We start from the raw sequence: 7,356 nt of genomic DNA, 5'->3' as shown, positions 1-7,356 counted from the left end.
TGTTTGTTTTGAATTTCGCGCAAAGCTACTCGAGAGCTATCTGCGCTAGCCGTCCCTAATTTAGCAGTATAAGACTAGAGGGAAGGCAGCTAGTCATCATTGCCCACCGCCAAGTCTTACGCTACTCTTTTACCAACGAATAGTGGAATTAACCGTCACGTTATAACGCCCCCACGGCTGAAAGGGCAAGCGTGTTTGGTGTATAGTGGAATTGACTGTTACATATATATCGTTCCATGAATTAAAGAGCGAGTTTTGGTTATGGGATTCGAATCCGCTAACTGTAGATTGTGGGTCCAGAGCCCTAGCCCGCAGGTCTGTAACTAGGACCTGTTCTCAAAAACAACAGAGAAAAATATATCTTATTGTAATGGATCTTGTGATGTATAGATTCAAAACTCAGATCTTGGAAACTACTGCAGTGATCACCACCAATCATAAGTGGTAATAGTTTTATGACGAGGAAGTGTTTTCATAGCTGAGCAATAAACAAATAAATTGAAATGTTCGCAGAAACGACATGTTTCAGATTTAATGAATAAACATTACAAAAAAGTAGTTTCAAAACTAAAATAATCAAAAAACAAACTCAAATATATTATTTGCTTTTTCTTTCGTGAAAATTTCATGAGTGTTGCAACAGAAAAGCAAGACACTTTCATTGATAACTGTATCTAGATATAAATACTTCAATAAAATCTACTCTGTTATGTAATGCCGTGATGATAGCGCATTTTTATACTACAATTTCAATAACATCCTTTTTCTCATGGATGGTGAACATGATTGAATGTTATGTATGAATAAATTGTTGTAGAACTGTCAGAAAATTCCAGAAAAGACTGCAGGAACAAACAGTTATACCTGTCTGGTTTGTTTGTTTGTTTGTTTTGGAATTTCGCACAAAGCTACTCGAGGGCTATCTGTGCTAGCCGTCCCTAATTTAGCAGTGTAAGACTAGAGGGAAGGCAGCTAGTCATCACCACCCACCGCCAACTCTTGAGCTACTCTTTTACCAACGAAAAGTGGGATTGACCGTCACATTATAACGCCCCACGGCTGGGAGGGCGAGCATGTTTGGCGCGACTCGGGCGCGAACCCGCGACCCTCAGATTACGAAGCACACGCCTTAATCCGCTAGGCCATGCCAGCCCATACCTGTCTGGAGGGTGGGTATTCCTGCTATTAAATGTAAAGTATTAACACTGTATTAGATGAATTAAAATCGCATGAAACTTAGAAAAACTTATACCAAAACTGTCAATTCGTGAGAATATGAATGGCTGAATAAAAACATGAAAAACATATTCACAGAACAAGAATTGAAAGTAACGCCCTGAAAACGTTGCGTCATCTCTTATTATCTCTTATTCTTTGATAGATGTTATGTAGCAGAATGTTATCGTGTTATTTTTTTCTATTGGTGTAAATAAGTAATCTCTTTTCTTCCAATAGCATCAACAGAGTTTTTGCCTTTAACAAGGGTTAACAGCTGCTATGGGTATTAAAACTTTAACTGAAATAAAGTGTGTATGTGTTTTTCTTATAGTAAAGCCACATTGGCCTATCTGCTGAGTACACCGGGGAGAATCGAACCCCTAATTTTAGCATTGTAAATCCGTAGACTTACTTAGTCTTTACCCTGAATATGATCTAAGAAGGCCGAAACGTTGTCCTGTACTTTATTTTAATTAAAGTTTTGATACCTATACCAGCCGTCTTGAGAATACATTTTTACTTTAAGTGGGTTTCTCGTCATCAATATGGGTTAACAGCATTAAGATATTTTGTATTGTTGTGAACAAATAAGTTTCTTCACTAACGAAAACCTTATGTTCTAAACATTGGTTCTATTTTTAATACGTTTTCGGGTTTTGTGCTTACTTAAACATGAAATTGGTAATACATTATGCTAATCAGTAAAGCGTCTCTTTTTGAGCAGTGATAAAAACACTGAGAACCTTCGCTTGCTTAATTTAACAGTAAGAGAACCATGACAGGACGGCTTGACCAAAAAAACAAACTTGTATTCAGAAAAATAAAACAATTAAATCATTATACTAGGGGAGGGGGTAATAAGCAAAAAAACACCTGAGGAAACTTTGTAAAATGGACGACAACTGCATGTTATGGAGACACAAGTGTAGAGGACGACGTTACGAAAGTCTTCCGTCTTTCGTCTTCAGGCGGAAGATTTTCAAAACGTCGTCCTCTGCACTTGTGTCTCCACAGCAGGCAGTTGTCGTCCATTTTACAAAGTTTCATCATAAATACTCTGCCTATAAACAACCTATCAAAGAAAAAAACTCTTATATGCCATTTACTCAAACAAACAGAGCAAAAACGGAGTCAGAATGAGATGAACCAAACTGGTAACCTGGTAATGTAAACGAGATTATAGTTTCATTTAGTATCTACTTTTGAAATTATGCTTTCATTTTCTCGACTTCAGTAATCGAATACAATAAATTATATTATAAACGTATACAACCTTTGATGAATTTATAACACAAGTTGTAAAATCAGACTTCAATCTACATTTTAAGGGTAATGAGTTGTGTAATATTTCACTTTAACAGTCTTTTCGCGTGGAAATACCCTGTTCTTGTTTACTTTTATAGGGTAGAATTGCGTCATAGGCTATATGCGTTATATTCATCTCGGAGAATCAAGCCCTATATTTTAGCGTTTTAACTCTGTAAACTTACTGCTGAACCAGGGGAGTTTGTTTAATTTCGTGCAAAACTACACGGGAGTTATCTGCACTAGGCGTGCCTAATTCAGCAGTGTAAGACAAGAGGAAACTAGCCCAACTCTTGGACTACTCTTTTACCAACGAATACTGGAATTGACTGTCACATAACAACGAATTTGCAATGAAAAGGGCGAACATGCTTGTTGTGATGGGATTCGAATTGACTAACTTTTCTTTCATCTCTTTCTGCTAGCCAAACAGTGCATTTTAAACTGTCTGTTGCTGATATTTGCTTTTGGATGAGTAACCCCTTGATGGCTCATCCGCCTTTAAGTTTAAATGAAATGACGATTTAAAAAAAAAACTATAAAGTATGATGAAATATTTAACATAACTAGAGTCATGTAATTGGTTATATTATAAATTACCTATACCATGCCCATTGTATAGATCAAACATCGATCTTTAACGTTATAAGCCCTCAAAACTTACCACTGAGACAGGTTTATTAGATGTCGTGCATGACGTATTTTGAAAGACCCAAGGTTCAGGACGTGACGACGTTGAACGCTTTACCGATTGAAGTAACCAAACAAATTCCTTACGGGCTTTCGACATCTGTCGTATCCCATTCGACCTAATGTGACGTGATAAAGTCCGAAAGGCCTACTGGAAATGACAAACATGTTGTAGTTAAAATTATAATGTATTCTACTTTGCTTCCACCCATACGTCCTTAGAGTTCAGAATTAAAAATGATTATACCAGTACCATTAGAGTATTGCCCCAGCGGCATGACTGCGGACGTACAACGCTAGAAACCGGGTTTCAATACCTGTGGTTGACAGAGCACAGATATACCATTGCGTAGCTTCGTGCTTAACTACAAACAAAAACCTAGGAGTATTTTAGTCCCTGTGCGCATAACGTGCCCTTCAGATTGGCTATTACAGTTCCTAATTTTCACGCCTTATGATGTACCTGATACGGACTGCCTTCTATTCAATGGTTTATCCATTACAATGAGTTGTGCAAGAAGCAACTATTATTTACACTCATCCGTGTCTGTACAGTACATTTTTCAGAATTAAAACTATTTGTCTTTCATGTTGTGACTTATCGGAGCACTTCGTGAAACTAAAGGCCGTACTTCATGTTATGTAATTTTAGGCCTCCAACTGGATACAACATAAAATAAAATATATATCTTCTCTCATTAAAAACAAGACATATATACTAATTTCTAAGCATTTTCTGCTTAATCAGTTTGACGTTTGATAGCTTTTGGTGCGGGCGAAGCACAGATAGCCCAATGTGTGACATTGTGCTTTATAACAAAGAAACTCAAAAGGTAATGAACTTGACATAAAAAGTAAACTAACAAACCTCAAACTCTGAATCAGGAAAACACGAAATTATGAAGCATCAAGTTATGTATAAACATATAATTTCTTATTGATTTTATGTTGAGATTGATTATTGTGGAATCGCACCATCTAGCATTTTTTATGCATAGATATTAATTCTAAGGATCTTATCATTTTATATTGACTACACATTAAGATTAATTCTAAAGATCTTACCATTTCATATTGACTATACAGTGAGATTAATTCTAAGGATCTTACCATTTCATATTGACTACACATTGATATTAACTCTAAAGATCTTACTATTTTATATTGACTATGGCCCGGCATGGCCAAGCGTGTTAAGGCGTGCGACTCGTAATCTGCGGGTCGCTGGTTCGCATCCCCTTCGTGCCAAACATGCTCGCCCTTTCAGCCATGGGGGCGTTATAATGTGATGGTCAATCCCACTATTCGTTGGTAAAACAGTAGCTCAAAAGTTGGCGGTGGGTGGTGATGACTAGCTGTCTTCCCTCTAGTCTTACACTGCTAAATTAGGAACGGCTAGCACAGATAGCCCTCGAGTAGCTTTGTGCGAAATTAAAAAAACAAACAAACAAACAATATTGACTATACAGTGAGATTAATTCTAAGGATCTTACCATTTTATATTGACTACACATTGAGATTACTTCTAAGGATCTTACCATTTCATATTGACTATACAGTGAGATTAATTCTAAGAATTTTAACATTTCATATTGACTACACATTGATATTAACTCTAAAGATCTTACTATTTTATATTGACTATACAGTGAGATTAATTCTAAGGATCTTGCCATTTCATATTGACTACACATTGGTATTAACTCTAAAGATCTTACTATTTCACATTGACTATACAGTGAGATTAATTCTAAGGATCTTACCATTTCATATTGACTACACATTGGTATTAACTCTAAAGATCTTACTATTTTATATTGACTATACAGTGAGATTAATTCTAAGGATCTTGCCATTTCATATTGACTACACATTGGTATTAACTCTAAAGATCTTACTATTTCACATTGACTATACAGTGAGATTAATTCTAAGGATCTTACCATTTCATATTGACTACACATTGGTATTAACTCTAAAGATCTTACTATTTTATATTGACTATACAGTGAGATTAATTCTAAGGATCTTACCATTTTGTATTGACAATATACTGAGATTAATTCTAAGGATCTTACAATTTCGTATTGACTAAACACTAAGATTAATTCTAAATTTTTCTTACAATTTTATAATAACTACACATTGATATTAACTCTAAAGATCTTACTATTTTATATTGACTATATGGTGAGATTAATTCTAAGGATCTTAACATTTCATATTGACTAGACCCTGAGATTAAATCTAAGGATCTTACCATTTTATATTACCTACACATTGATATTAACTCTAAGGATCTTACCAATTCGTATTGACAATATACTGAGATTAATTCTAAGGATCTTACAATTTCATATTAACTAAACACTGAGATTAAATCTAAGGATTTTACCATTTTATATTGACTGCACATTGATATTAACTCTAAAGATCTTACTATTCTATAATGACTATATATTATGATTAATTCTAAGGATCTTACCATTTTATATTACCTACACATTGATATTAACTCTAAGGATCTTACCATTTCGTATTGACTAAACACTAAGATTGATTCTAAGGATATTACAACTTCATATTGACTAGACCCTGATATTAATTCTAAGGATCTTACAATTTCATATTGACTAGACACTGAGATTAATTCTAAGGTCTTATTATTTTATATTGACTATACAGTGAAATTAATTCTAAGGATTTTAACATTTCATATTGACTACACATTGATATTAACTCTAAAGATCTTACTATTTCATATTGACTACACATTGATATTAACTCTAAAGATCTTACTATTTTATATTGACTATACAATGAGATTAATTCTAAGGATCTTACCATTTCGTATTGATAATATACTGAGATTAATTCTAAGGATCTTACAATTTCGTATTGACTAAACACTAAGATTAATTCTAAATTTTTCTTACAATTTTATAATAACTACACATTGATATTAACTCTAAAGATCTTACTATTTTATATTGACTATACGGTGAGATTAATTCTAAGGTCTTAACATTTCATATTGACTAGACCCTGAGATTAAATCTAAGGATCTTACCATTTTATATTACCTACACATTGGTATTAACTCTAAAGATCTTACTATTTTATATTGAATATACAGTGAGATTAATTCTAAGGATCTTACCATTTCGTATTGACAATATACTGAGATTAATTCTAAGGATCTTACAATTTCGTATTGACTAAACACTAAGATTAATTCTAAATTTTTCTTACAATTTTATAATAACTACACATTGATATTAACTCTAAAGATCTTACTATTTTATATTGACTATACAGTGAGATTAATTCTAAGGATCTTACCATTTCGTATTGATAATATACTGAGATTAATTCTAAGGATCTTACAATTTCATATTAACTAAACACTGAGATTAAATCTAAGGATTTTACCATTTTATATTGACTGCACATTGATATTAACTCTAAAGATCTTACTATTCTATATTGACTATATATTGAGATTAATTCTAAGGATCTTACCATTTCATATTGACTAAACACTAAGACTAATTCTAAGGATCTTACAATTTCATATTGACTAGACACTGAGATTAAATCTAAGGATTTTACCATTTTATTTTGACTACACATTGATATTAACTTTAAAGATCTTACTATTTTATATTGACTATACAATGAGATTGATTCTAAGGATCTTACCATTTCATATTGACTAGACCCTGAGATTAACTCTAAGGATCTTACCATTTTATATTGACTGCACATTGATATTAACTCTAAAGATTTTAGTATTGTATTTTGACTATATATTGAGATTAATTCTGAGGATCTTACAATTTCGTATTGATTAAACACTAAGATTAATTCTAAGGATCTTACCATTGTATATTAACTACACATTGATATTAACTCTAAAGATCTTACTATTTTATATTGAATATACAGTGAGATTAATTCTAAGGATCTTACCATTTCGTATTGACAATATACTGAGATTAATTCTAAGGATCTTACAATTTCGTATTGACTAAACACTAAGATTAATTCTAAATTTTTCTTACAATTTTATTATAACTACACATTGATATTAACTCTAAAGATCTTACTATTTTATATTGACTATACGGTGAGATTAATTCT

The sequence above is a fragment of the Tachypleus tridentatus genome, chromosome 3, assembly GCF_004210375.1.
Source record: "Tachypleus tridentatus isolate NWPU-2018 chromosome 3, ASM421037v1, whole genome shotgun sequence".
Taxonomy (NCBI): Eukaryota; Metazoa; Arthropoda; class Merostomata; order Xiphosura; family Limulidae; genus Tachypleus; species Tachypleus tridentatus.
This window is presented reverse-complemented; position numbering follows the sequence as displayed.